Raw genomic sequence first — 13,943 nt, forward strand, 5'->3', positions numbered from 1 at the left:
GATTTCGATAGCCAAATACATGAATTCTAATTGATCAATTCCATATTGCAGTTTATGTGCTGTTGTGGTATATTCTATGTTCCTTTGCATCAGATATACAGTATAAGTCTACAATTCATGAATTAATTTATATATGTGGTTCTTATGCATGAGTGTTTTTAATATTTTTGCTTCTATTTCAGTACAGTATATCCCTTGATGTATCTCTCAAGCATGTATAAGTGATTATGTCTATATTCAAGGTGAGTTCTGTGCAAGATACGCTAGTATTTTATGAAAGACAAACAGGCAAATACGTGCCCTTATAAAATAGTGTGTATGAAGCAGAGGAGCAGTGAGCAAGTTGTTCTATCCTGATTGATCTTTTGCCTACTTTGATATGCCTCACACCAATTGGAAGTGTTCCGCAAAGGCAGCTTACTCTGGAGCCCAAGTGATCTGTCCTGGAAAACAGAGGATAGACCACTTCACAGCTAGACTATCTGGAATATTCTGGGAAGGACACCTGGCTGCAGAAACAGGCATGGGAATGCTTGCTTCTCTTGTGCTTGAAACATCATTGTCACCCCTGATGCCACATAAACTGCCATGTCCGGCCATTGCTTCAGGATCAGACAGTGGGGGGGGGGGGGGGGGGGGGGGGGGGGGGGGTGCCTTACAGAAATGGCTGGAACACAGAGACCGCAGGAGGGTGTCACCAACCTCCTGATGAGGTAGCGGCAGCACAGATTGTGCTGAAGGCTCCCATGTCCACACATAGCTATGCCACTGTTTGGATAAAAGCTGAGAGAGACATTTAAATACCAATGTGGCATAAGTGCACAAGAGGTGAGTCTTTTTCAATTGAAAGGAAGCTCTAGAATGAGGGGGCATAGATTTATAATAATAAAGGCAAAATAGAAGATGAGAAACTTCACAGTTATTAAGGACTAGATTCTATAAATGGTGCTGAGAAATTGGCATAAAATATTTACGCACTGAGCTCTATTCTATAAAGGATCCGTGCCCCTTGTAGAATAGGTAACACAACGAGAAATCACACAGAATAATTAGACCTTTATATTCCCTGAAAATGTTTTTGTTATGTGCTCATAAACTTCAATGAAGGACTATGACAGATCTCTGTCTATTTTTCCAATCGTCACACATATTTTTTTTTAGAAAAACACTTTTAACTATTTTTGTCTCTTAAAGTTTTCAACATTTATCACCAGCAGTGTATAAAATGTAAAGTGCAAAATCACTTAGGGGGTCTTTTACTAAAGATTAGCTCGAGTTATCTGCAGTAGTGCCTATAGGAATAAAATGGGACCTGCTGTAGATAACTCGAGCTAAACTTCAGTAAAAGACTCCCATAACTTGCACATCTTCTTGGGTCCTGACTTGGACCATATTTTGCGTTGTTGCTGTCTCAAAGAACCTAATTACATTTGCTCTGGCTGTGCAGTTTTCCTAAATAAAATCTTCATTAGTGTCAAAACTGCATCAAACACTATAGAACAAATATTATTAATCTTGATATCTACTTCTAGTGGGAATCATAGCAGGATAATATCTCACAGCGCACTCTTCAAACTTGCACAAACGCCAGGCAAACCAGAAGTAGCATGGTCCCAATTTTATCATCTCACCAGGGCATGTGACAAATCAGCAGCCACACTATTGGAGACTGAAAAATTCAAATTGCTATCAATGCCAAAACACCCTCCATTCAACCTCATGATTCAGCTCTTCAGGTTCCTTAGTGTTCCATTCAAAAATCTACTTCTGCTCTCTTTTCTATAAAACCTTCTTCAAATCTCCTCTTCTTGCCAACCTAGGAGCTTCTAGGTGGTTTAAGCGCAACCACTGCATTTTTAATCTGGCTCACATGTTCAGTAATACATACCCAAATAGATCTCATAGCATGCCCAATGTAAAGTCTTGAACACAGGTAACGGATCATATAAACAGCTCCCTTAGAGGAGCAATCCGTATTGCTTTTTCAATGTCTTTTTCAAATCATGGGTTGGATGTTGTACTTTGTAAATTGTGATGGGAACTTATATACAATGCAGTGGCCACAATTAGTGTGGCCCCGTTGAGAGGAGATGTTCCATTCTTCAGGAGATACAAATAAGGAGCTGATCAAATGGTCCTTCAAATGTTATTCTTGAGAAAATGCAAATCAAAGACACTCTTGAAATGCTGCATGGCAATGTAAAATATGCCAGTTTTCTTTAATAATATATTTGATATCAAATGTCAATTCTGAATATGGAAGAACACATACCAAACTTGAATCTAGGGTCTTTGGTGACAGTTGCAACAATAAATCTCTTTTATCATACAAAGCCTGTGTGTAAGCATTACGGATAACCTTAGAAGGATATCCACGATCCAAAAATCTTTTTGTTAAACCTCCTGCTTTCTCATTAAAATCATTAATGTTTGTGCATAAGCGCTTTAATCTAAGGAATTGCTCCATTGGTAGATTATCTCTCAGATGTTTAGGTCGGTGGCTTGAATAGTGCAAAGTATTCCAATCAGTGTCCTTCCTATAAAGTGTAGTGACAAAAGATGACTGCTGAACCTTATTCAAAATGTCCAAAAAAGGTAATTCATGATTATTCGTAACTGCTGAAAACTAAAGGTTTAAACTACATGAATTCAATCACTGATGAAAGTCATCAAAGTCACTCATTGTATTGGTCCACACCATAAAAATATCATCTATGTAACATTTCCATGTCCATGCATTCCTAAACATGTCAGAAGGAAAAAGATGTAACTCTTCAAACTGTGAAACATACAGACAGGCCACTGTGTGTGTGTGTGTGGGGGGGGGGGGGGGGGGGGGGGGCATTGTAGCTCTCATGGCTGTGCCTCTACCTTGCATATAGAAATACTCTCTAAATTTGAAATAATTCCTACTTAGGGCTATAAATGCAATGGCCATCAAAAACTGCTCCAAAGCATCAGATATGGACAATTTCTGTAGATGCTCACAAATAGTCTGCACTGCCTCCTCTTGGGGGATATTAGTATACAAAGCTGTAATATCCAGAGTAGCCAGGAGTGCTTCTTCTTGCACCAAGGCACATGATTGTAAATACGTAATCATATCGGTAGTATTTTATACATATGATCTACTTTTTGAGATTTCTGTTTATAATGTAAAATCAATGAAATTGGACAATGGCTCCAATACTGAACCTATTCCCGATACAATCAGGTACCCCGGAGGTGTCTGAAGAGATTTGTGAATCTTGAGAACAAAGTAGATAACCGAGTGTAATTGAAACAAAAATTGAAGCTCTTTATCTGTGATGACATGAGATTCCAGTGCCTCCAATAATGTTTGCTGTATATAGTCTTTTAAATATGGCATGGGATCTATAGATATTTCTTTATAAAAAGTAACAACAGACAGTTGATGGTTAGCTTCCTCATGCATCCTCATGTTTAACTATGGCTCCACCTTTATCCGCATGGCAGATAACTATAGAGGAATCCGAACGTAAAGAAGAAATCACTTTCATTTCTGAGGAAGTAAGGTTGTATTTGCTTTTTCTAGGGACAACTTCCAATTTATCAATTGCTGAATAGTGGCTAAGTGCATAAACAATGCCTAGCTTAAGTCACCAACAATTATGTCTGCAGAAAGCAGGTGCAAATGTCACTGCCTTAAGTTATTCGCCGATTGAATCTATTCTATAACAATGCACATAAATTCTGGGAACGCCCTTCTGGAATGTCCTGGCCATGCCCCTTTGAATTTATCAGCAGTAGGATTTCTGTGCACATTGTTATAGAATATGATGCAGTGTAAATCCCAATTAAGGCCAATTAATGCCAATAATTGGTTGTTAGCCAATTATTGGTTCTGATTGCTCATTATTCAATTAATTTGCACGCACAAATTGTCAATGCATGCTGATTTGTGTGTACAAATTTAGTCACCATATATAGAATCCTGGGGTAAACACATAAACCTCATAGTTTCATAATGCTTGCTTTTTAATGGCTGCTCTTCACTACCCTTCATCTGAGTCTATTTGGGATGGAATTAGATTAAAGAACTATTGGATAGTTTTTTTTTCAATTTGAGTTTTGAAATACTTAGATTTTAGTATAATCGTTTATCATTTATTAATTTTGATATATTGCCTCTTTTGAGTATTAGTTGAGGCAGTTTACATACAATTGTACAATTGTAAATACACCACGTCTAGCACAAGAAATGAAGGAAATCAATAATCGTAAAAGGATATGCTGAAAAGAAATCTTGAGCTTTATAGATACCCATAAACTTCAAATTACAGAGCAAATAGCATTACATAAAAAATGTGATTTTCTGGAGACGAGGGTATGTAACACAATGTATTAATATTATATAATACTGGAGAACAGTTTGACCTAGCCAAATGCCCGTATGAGGTTGAAGTGCTCCACACATATCAAAATGGTCTTTAGGTTAGACTTTTTTCCCTTTGTTTCTTTGTATGTCAATTATTAAGGAATATAGAAGAAAAAGAATGAACAGATATCCAGGTAAAATTGTAGGCTAAAAATTTCTCCCTCTTTTGCACAGCAAAGTGGTGGGGGTGGAGGAAGGTTGGGCCCAACAAGGAACACACAGGGATTTCATTTTGATATCCCTCCATGTGTTCCACAGTACAGACTTTGAACCTAAAGTTTCAAAATTGCTCTCATAATAAATTGGAAATTGAGTTTTTCATACAGCACTTAATAGGGCTGTTTGGTCATTTAAAATGATATAGGAAATGTCAGTGCCATATCCTGTATGATTTCATGTAGTTTTTAGAATAGACTAGAACCCCCTCCCCCCCCCCCCAAATTCCAGGGATGTTGTTATTTTCAATAGTGCACACTATTCTTACATAGCATTCACAATGGAAGAAGACCCTGTCTTAAGCAGAGTGGAGCATGCTAATAGTGAAAAGAATGCCCAGAATTAGCACTTCTCAAAACAAACCGGACAGTATTCAGCCAGTGGTGGTGAATTTTCTTTTTAACATCGTTGCCTGCACCAGCACTGAAACTTTAGGCATGACTAGCTAGGAAGTGAGTACCAGAACTTATGCTGGTCCAGGCCAATATTTAGCCAGGACCTGAATAAGAGACTTATCCAGGACTTGGCTGAATATCAGTCAGGACCCAGATAAGAAGGTTTGTCAGTTTGTCCCCCCCCCCCCCCTCATGTTTCCAATATGCCTTTAGAACTTAGAATGATTAGTAATTAGCAATTATGAAAATTTTTAGGAGGTCGCTTAAGACCTTTTTATTTAGGAAATATGTAGTACCTGCTCTTAATTCAGACTATTGATTCAGTATTTGTATTTATTTAGAGGATATTAGTTTGTATAGCTGTTTTTGCTAAAAGTGTATTATCTGAACATTGTGTTCACTCTTTTATACTATTGTAACCCACATTGAACTCTCTTGGTATTTGCGGGCTATAAGTTCTATATAATAATAATAATGAGAGGAAATGATTTTGGGGCTGCTTGGCAATGGTCACCCCTAACATGATCAAATTTGAGATAATAACTGGAATGAAGATACTAACCCCCCCCCCCTTTTACAGAGACATATGGTAATGCCTACACAGCCCATTCATTTTCAATGGGTTCAGAGGCGTATCTGAAATGCGGGCGGTAGGGGGGGCCAAGGCCAGAGTGAGGGGGCACATTATAGCCCGCCCCCCGCCGCCGTTCATCGCCGTCCACCGCTGTCACTACCTTTGCCGGCGGGGGACCCCAACCCCTGCCAGCCCGAGGGTCCGCTTCCTCCTGCCGCTGCCTTTAAAAATATTCCTTCAGCTGGCGCGTACAACGTGCAGCGGACATCAGACTCCGAAAGGAGCAGCTTTGAAACAGCACGGACTCCGGAGGACGAACAGAACTTGGCTCGGCTGGCGGGGGGGGGGGGGGGGGGGGGTTGGGATCCCCTGCCAGCCGAAGGAATATTTTTAAAGGCAGCGGCAGGAGGAAGGGACCTCAGCTGGTGGGGGTTGGGGTCCCCCCCCCCCAGCAAAGGTAGGTGTGGCGGCAGGGGGTCCAGGGCGAAATCTGCGGGGGCCCAGGCCCCCATGGCCCCATGCAGATATGCCCTGAATGGGTTGTGTTGGCATTATCGCACCAGCAGCTGCTAGCACAGTTTTTGTAAATGGGGGGAAGGGGAGTAAGGAAATCTTCTGAAACAGCATTTAACTTTCAAAAGGGCAATTATGATAAAATGAGGAAAACGGTTTAAAAAAGCTAGAAGGAGCAGCTGCAAAGCTTGAATTTAAGGGGTGTAGTTATCACCTTGGGCTACCATTAAGATGTATTATCTTACCACTGATTCCTGCCATTTTAGCACAGGTACCATTTTATGCAGTGACACCTAGTTATAATAACTGGGTTAAAGCAACATGTCTTAACAGTGGCCCACATTGATAACTTCCTCCCTAAATCAGTCATAGACATTGCTTAAAAATACCGTCTTGGAAGCCCAAACCAGATGTATTCTATTTATCCTAAAAGGTGGCAAGAAGGCCAAATGAGAGCTAGCATGGTTAAAAGGTGAGAAGAAAGAGGCTATTAGAGCCAAAAACATCATTCAAAAATTAGGAGTAGGATCTGAATGAAGAAAACAGGAAGCCTGCACTGGCAAATTAGATAAAGAAGACTAAAAAGAGAATTTGAAAAGCTTGTGGTACAGACAAAACTCATAACAAAATTCTTCAGGTACATTAGAAACTTAGAATTCAGTTGAACTGTTTGATCAGTGGAACTTAGGAGTCAGTTGAACTGTTAGATCCTCAAGGAGTAAAGAAGTCATCGGGGAGGACAAGACCGTAGTGGGGATTCTAAATTAATTCTTTGCTTTGGTCTTTACTAAGGAGGATTATGTATGCAACCTGTATGAGAAATGGTATTTAAGGATGAGGATATGGAGGAACTGAAATAAATCTCAGAGGATCTGGAAGATGTAAAAAGCCAGATCAACAAGTTAAAGAACAGCAAATCACCTAGACCTGAAGGTATATATACCCCAGGGTACTTAAAGAACTCAAAAATGAAACTGCAGATCTATCTCTGTAATTTGGACTTAAAATTGTCCATAGTACTTGAAGATTGGCAGGTGGCCAACATAATGCCAATTTTTAAAAAGGTTTCCAAAAGTGATCTGGGAAACTACAGATTTATGTCTGTGGTGGGCAAAATGGTGGAAACTATTATAAAGAGCAAAATTACTGAATACATAGACAAATATGGTTTAATGGGACAGAGTCAACATGGATTCAGCCAAGGGAAATCTTGCTCACTATTTTTCTGTATTTTTTTAAAGATGTGAATAAGCATGTGGATAAAGTTGAGTCAGTTGATGTAGTGTTTGTAGAGTCTCAGAAAGTGTTTGCCTCATATCCCATGGCTTTTGAATTTTCTCAGGAGTCTCTCATGTCAGTGTTCTTTTGTGGATTGTGATCTGGTTAAAAGATAGAAACAGACAGTAGGGCCTAAAAGGCCAATTCAGGATGTGCCCTGGGAATGGTGTTTTTTTAAAAAACATATTTATAACATGATCTGGAAATGGGAATGATGAGTGAAGTGATCAAATTTGCAGATGAAACAAAACTATTCAGAGTTGTTCAATTGCATCAGACTGTGTAAAATTGCAGGAAGACCTTAGAAAGATAAAAGACTGGGCATCCAAATGGCAGATGAAATTTAATGTGAAGTGCAAAGTGATGTGCATTGGAAAAAATAACCCAAATTATAGCTACATGATTCTAGGTTCCATATTAGGAGTCGCCACAGAAGAAAGGATTTAGGGATCACCGTGGACAGTATGTTCAAATCTTCTGTTCAGTTTGCAATAGAGGCTAAAAAGCAAACAAATGCTAGGAATTACTAGGAAAGGAAGAGAGATTTAACAAAATATCAATCACTCCATGGCGAGACCTTCTCCTTGATTATTGTGTGCAATTCTGCTCTCCATATCTCAAAAAGATATAGTGGAACTGGAAAAGGTACAGAGAAGAGCAACCAAATGAGTAAGGGGTGGAAAGACTCTTATACATGAGAAAAGGCTGAAGAAGTTAGGTCTCTTCAGCCTGGAGAAGAGACAGCTGAGAGATAGGAGAGAGGTTTTTAAATTCCTTAATTGATTGTTTACTCTTTCAAAAAGTACAAAGACTAGGGGACACTCCAATGAAGTTGTATAGTAACACATTTAAAACCAATAGGAGAAAATATATTTTTCATTCAGTGTACCATTAATCTCTGGAACTCATTGCTGGAGCAACTGGTAAAAGCAGTTAATGTAGCTGAGTTTAAAAAAGGTTTGGACAAAATTCCTGGTGGAAACGTTCATCAATAATTATTAAGGCAGACCTGGGGAAAGCCACTGCTTATCCCTGGGATTTAGTAGCCTTTAATCGTGCTACTTTTTGGGACTCTACCAGCTGTGACCTGGACTGGCCACTGTTGGAATAGGGGCCATTATAACCGCAGTTCATATTCCCTGAGGATGTGCAACCATTTATTTATTTTTCAGCAATTACATGCTGCTTTTCAAATAAATGACAAAAGTGGTTTACAACATTCAAAAACACAATTTAAAACTGAAATATACTCCCTCTCTAGCTGCCTTTGCCCATTTTCCCAATTAAAACCAGTCTACAATGTAAAACATTACTTATTCTCCAGCACTTAGTCAAGGCAATTCTCTTCTAACAGTTTCCCCTTTATTGATTGTCTGAACCCCAGGAAGCATTCCATTTTCTGGATATGGTTAAGGGCTGCATTCCAAACAGTTGACATGATTAATGAAAAAAATATGTTTCACCTCTGACATCTTCATAATCGTCACCTCAGGAGTTCCAAAATAACAGCATCCTGGGAGGATAAATTCCTCTTTGGTTCATATCTCATTAAATTCTGTTCTAAATGCTTTCTTTCTTCCTTTCTTAACTAATGGAGACCACTCAAAATATGCAGGGGAAATAAGTTCCCCAAATCTCTATCCAGTTATCTGAGCTGCTATATTTTGGGCTACTTGTAGTCTAATAATTTCTTGGTCAGTTTTTGAAATAAGAGAATGTGGAAATTAATTCCTGATAGCACAATCTTTACTGAAAATGGCAGCTTTTGACTACTTAAGCTGCTTGCATTTCCATTGTCAGTCCATTATCACTCCTAGACTAATTACACAATCTTTAAAAACTAATTATTTATATTGCAGCCTTCTATTACCAAGGGGGCTGGAATATAAATAATTACTATTCATCCACCTTCCCATTGCATCTTGACACTTACCTAGCCTCTCTAGCCATATAACCTGATATTTACCTAATCTAATATAATAAAACGCACCCTCAACGTTCTGAGGACAACGTTCTGAAGCCACCTGACATCACTCCCAGGCTGAAGGGTTCGTGGATTCGTGGTGTGAAGCCTTCAAGCCAGCCAGCCAGCCGTCTCTGCCCCGCCCTCGCGTCAAACGTCATGACGTTGAGGGCGGAAAAAAACAAACAAACAAATCCGGTAGCGAAGCATCAGGGAAGGAGGCCGGCGCTCCCGATGTCTAGCCTTCCCTTCGCTGTGTTCCGCCTTCTTCTGACGTCAAGGATGACGTCAAAAGAAGGCGGAACACAGCGAAGGGAAAGCTAGCGTCGGGAGCACCGCCTCCTTCCCTGACGCTTCACTGCCGGAACCGCCACGGAGGTAAATTTAAAAAGAAGAAAAAAAAACAAAAAGGGATGTTGGGGGGAGAGAAGAGGGTGGCCAGTAAAATAGAACAATGGGAGCGGGAGGGCAGGGGAGAAACGACAGCATGGATGCGAAGGGGGGGGGGGGGGGAGAAAAGGGGGGCCAGGCTGGGACATGGGAGAGAGAGGAGCCTGGAATGCGAGGGGGGGTCATGGAAGGGAGAGAGGGGACTTGCTGGAAAAGAATGAATGGAGGCGGCAGGGGACAGAGGAGCATGGATGGGCATGGATTGGGAGGGCAGGGCTCAGGGAGAGAGGGGAATTGCTGGATAGGATGAATGGAGGTGGCAGGGGACAGAGGAGCATGGATGGCATGGATTGGGAGGGCAGGGCTCAGGGAGAGGGGAATTGCTGGATAGGATGAATGGAGGGGACAGATGGGCATGGATGGATATGGATTGCAGGGCAGGGCTCAGGGAGAGAGGGAATTGCTGGATAGGGATGAATGGAGGGGCCAGATGACAGAGGACCATGGATGGGCATGGATTGGGAGGGCAGGGCTCAGGGAGAGGGGAATTGCTGGATAGGGAGGAATGGAGGGGGACAGATGGGCATGGATGGATATGGATTGCAGGGCAGGGCTCAGGGAGAGAGGGGAATTGCTGGATAGGGATGAATGGAGGGGGCAGGTGACAGAGGAACATGGATGGGCATGGATTGGGGAGGGCAGGGCTCAGGGAGAGAGGGGAATTGCTGGAAAGGGAATGAATGGAGGGGGCAGAGGACAGAGGAGCATGGATGGGCATGGATTGGGAGGGCAGGGCTCAGGGAGAGGGGAATTGCTGGATAGGATGAATGGAGGGGACAGATGGGCATGGATGGATATGGATTGCAGGGCAGGCCTCAGGGAGAGAGGGGAATGCTGGATAGGGATGAATGGAGGGGGCAGGGGACAGAGGAGCATGGATGGGCATGGATTGGGAGGGCAGGGCTCAGGGAGAGAGGGGAATGGCTGGATAGGGATGAAGGGAGGGGGCAGGGGACAGAATGAGCATGGATGGGCATGGATTGGAGGGCAGGGCTCAGGGATGAGAGGGGAATTGCTGGATAGGGATGAATGGAGGGGACAGATGGGCATGGATGGATATGGATTGCAGGGCAGGCCTCAGGGAGAGAGGGGAATTTGCTGGATAGGGATGAATGGAGGGGACAGGTGACAAAGGAGCATGGATGGGCATGGATTGGGAGGGCAGGGCTCAGGGAGAGAGGGGAATGCTGGAAAAGGATGAATGGAGGGGGCAGGGGACAGATGGGCATGGATTGGGAGGGCAGGGCTCACACTCTCTCTCTCATATACAATGTCTTTCTGACTCTCACTCTCACACTCTCTGTCTCACACTGTATCACATTCACTCTCTATGTGCCACACAGTCACTCATACACTCGCTTGGTCTCATACACTCACTCTCACAGAGAATCTGTGTCTCACACACACTCTCTCTCTCGCCCACACACACACACTCTCTCTCACACTGTGTCTCACATACACACTTGCACACACTCTCATTCTCACAAACACACTCACACCCAGACTCACTCTCTCTCTCACACACTCACACTTTCACTCTGACTCTCAAACAGTCACTCTCACATACACTCTCCCAAACATACACACTCCGAGGAAAACCTTGCTAGCGCCCGTTTCATTTGTGTCAGAAACGGGCCTTTTTTACTAGTGGTACATAAAGCTGAAAGTCATCAGCATTAGAAAAGAAATACCCCAGATCTCTAAATCAACTTTATCCACAGCTATAGGTAAAAACTGAACAATAAAAGGAGGGACCCCTGAATGACTCCAAATAGTACTAGATAGATCTTACTCATCCAAAGCACATACCTTGGGGCCAGTTTAGTAAAATGCGGTAAGGTTTTGCAGTTAATTTTGCAAAATCAACAGTCAGTAACTACAAAATCTCTGTGTTAACTGTTTGGGGGTTTTGCCAACATTTTCCTATTCGGGTAATGCAGAGAAAATGTCTTTACCATGGGTTAACTGCTTGCAGATAACATGATACCTCTTGAAGTTGCATTAACAGTTCCACATTATTTGCCATGTTAGTAGTGAGGGCCAGATTCTATATAGAGCGAGGTCAGTAATGCGCATTAAATTCTGCGCAGGGCCAATTTACACATGCTACTCAACCGAGTAACAAGCAAATTAGTCATGATAATTGGATAACCAATTATCACTAATTGGCAATAATTGGAATTTACATGCACATCTTTTTAGACGTATTCTAAAAAGAGGCGTATGTAAATTTCAAAGCGTGTAGCTGAAAAGTGGGCATGGCCATGGGAGCAGATGTGTCAATCTCATCGTATGGCCATGTCTTTTTTTAGGAGTTTTTTATCCACTGCGGTTAAAGGGGCCCTGCCACATGGCAAAACCGGCTCCTGCCACTACCGTAGGGCCCTTTTTACCGCAGCTTAGTAAAAGGACCCCTTAGCGAGTTGTGCATGTAAATCTTAATGCCAGTTATTGATAATTGCTTGTTAACACCCAATTGACAGTGCTGATTATCTAGTTAACCAATTAAGTTACATACACTGTTATAGAATATGCTTCGATTCCATGTTGAAATTAAGGTGCGATATATAGAATCACAGGAAAATGAGCACTAAGCTAATCTATATAATAATTTGTACCTCAAGGTTCTCTGACTGTCTGGCTGTCTGCGTTTGTAACATGCTGACGTCAGCTCACCTCCTGCATTCCCTTCCCTCTCACTGTCCCGCCCTCGCGTAAATATGAAATGATGTCAGAGGAGGGCGGGACACTGAGAAGGAAGGCAAGGGAACGCTGGAGGTGACGCAAGCCCAGCCTGCCTGCCGCCGCTCCGACCTGAGGTAAGATGGACGGCTTACAGGCACGGTGGCAGGAAGGACAGAGTCACTGACCATGGAGGGGAGGGGAGAATCGCTGGACATGGATGGGAGGGCAGGGCAGGGCACAGGACAATCGCTGCACATGGATGGAATGGGATGGGAGGGCAGGGCAGAAGCAAATCGCTGGATATCGATGGGATGGGAGGCATGGGGACAATCGCGGGACACGGATGGAAGGGGAGGGCAGGGCAGAGGGGAATCACTGGACATGGAGGGGAGGCCAAAATCACGGGACACGGAGGGCAGGGCAGAGGAGAATCGCTGGACATAGATGGGATGGGAGGGGATGGGAAGGGAGGGGAGAATCACTGGATATGGATGGGATGGGAGGGGTAGGGCACAGCACAATCGCTGCACGTGGATGGGATTGGCGGGCAGGGCAGAAGTGAATTGCTGGATATCGATGGAATGGGAGGCAAGGGGACAATCACGGGACACGGGATGGGAGGGCAGGGCAGGGCAGAGGAGAATCACTGGACATGGAGGGGAGGCTAAAATCACTGGACACGGAGGGGAGGGCAGGGCAGGGCAGAGGAGAATCGCTGGATATGGATGGGAGGGGAGGAGAGGGAAGAATCGCTGGACATGGAGGGGAGCCCAAAATCGCGTGACACGGAGGGGAGGGAAGGGCAGCGGAGAATCACTGGACAAAGATGGGATGGGAAGGAATGGGAGGGGAGGGAAGAATCGCTGTACATGGAGGGGAGGGCAGAGGAGAGAGGAGAACCAGAGGGACACTCCAACGTACTGTACATCAATTGCTGGACATGGATGGGATGGGAGGGCAGGGCACAGGAGAATCGCTGCACATGGATGGGATGGGAGAGCAGGGTACAAGCAAATCGCTGGATATCGATGGGATGGGAGGTGAGGGAACAATCGCGAGAATCGGTGGTTATGGATGGGAGGTGAGGGAGAATCACGGTTCACATGATAGTCTTGCTAGCGCCTGTTTCATTTTTTTTGCGAAACGGACCTTTTTTGCCTAGTATTCAATAAAGTATGCTTTGCCCAGATCGCCCTTTACAAAATATTAACTTAGCACAGATCATCCTGGTGCCTAACTTTGGGTGCCATTTATTGAATTTAGCCTTCTATGTCCTTTTTCTTGATAGTATAGTTGTTTAACATGGAAATTGCCATGTTCTGTTAAAGCACCATTTTAATTGCTGGTGCACAACAATTTGTTTACTAGATGCAGAAGCTGAAATCTGAAAGTTCTGCTTCAGGGCATGAGTCTTTGAACTGGGTGGTGAACAGTTGCTGACCAGCTGGAAACTGCTGAGATGTGGATGTA

The 13,943-nt window shown here is 43.1% G+C and overlaps 1 protein-coding gene across 1 annotated transcript in view; it reads left to right on the forward strand.

Moving 5' to 3' along the window:
• PDE1A (phosphodiesterase 1A) overlaps positions 1-13,943 on the forward strand; it is a 595,639-nt gene that overhangs the window by 48,569 nt on the left and 533,127 nt on the right. The window lies entirely within an intron of this gene.

The sequence above is a fragment of the Microcaecilia unicolor genome, chromosome 7, assembly GCF_901765095.1.
Source record: "Microcaecilia unicolor chromosome 7, aMicUni1.1, whole genome shotgun sequence".
NCBI lineage: Eukaryota > Metazoa > Chordata > Amphibia > Gymnophiona > Siphonopidae > Microcaecilia > Microcaecilia unicolor.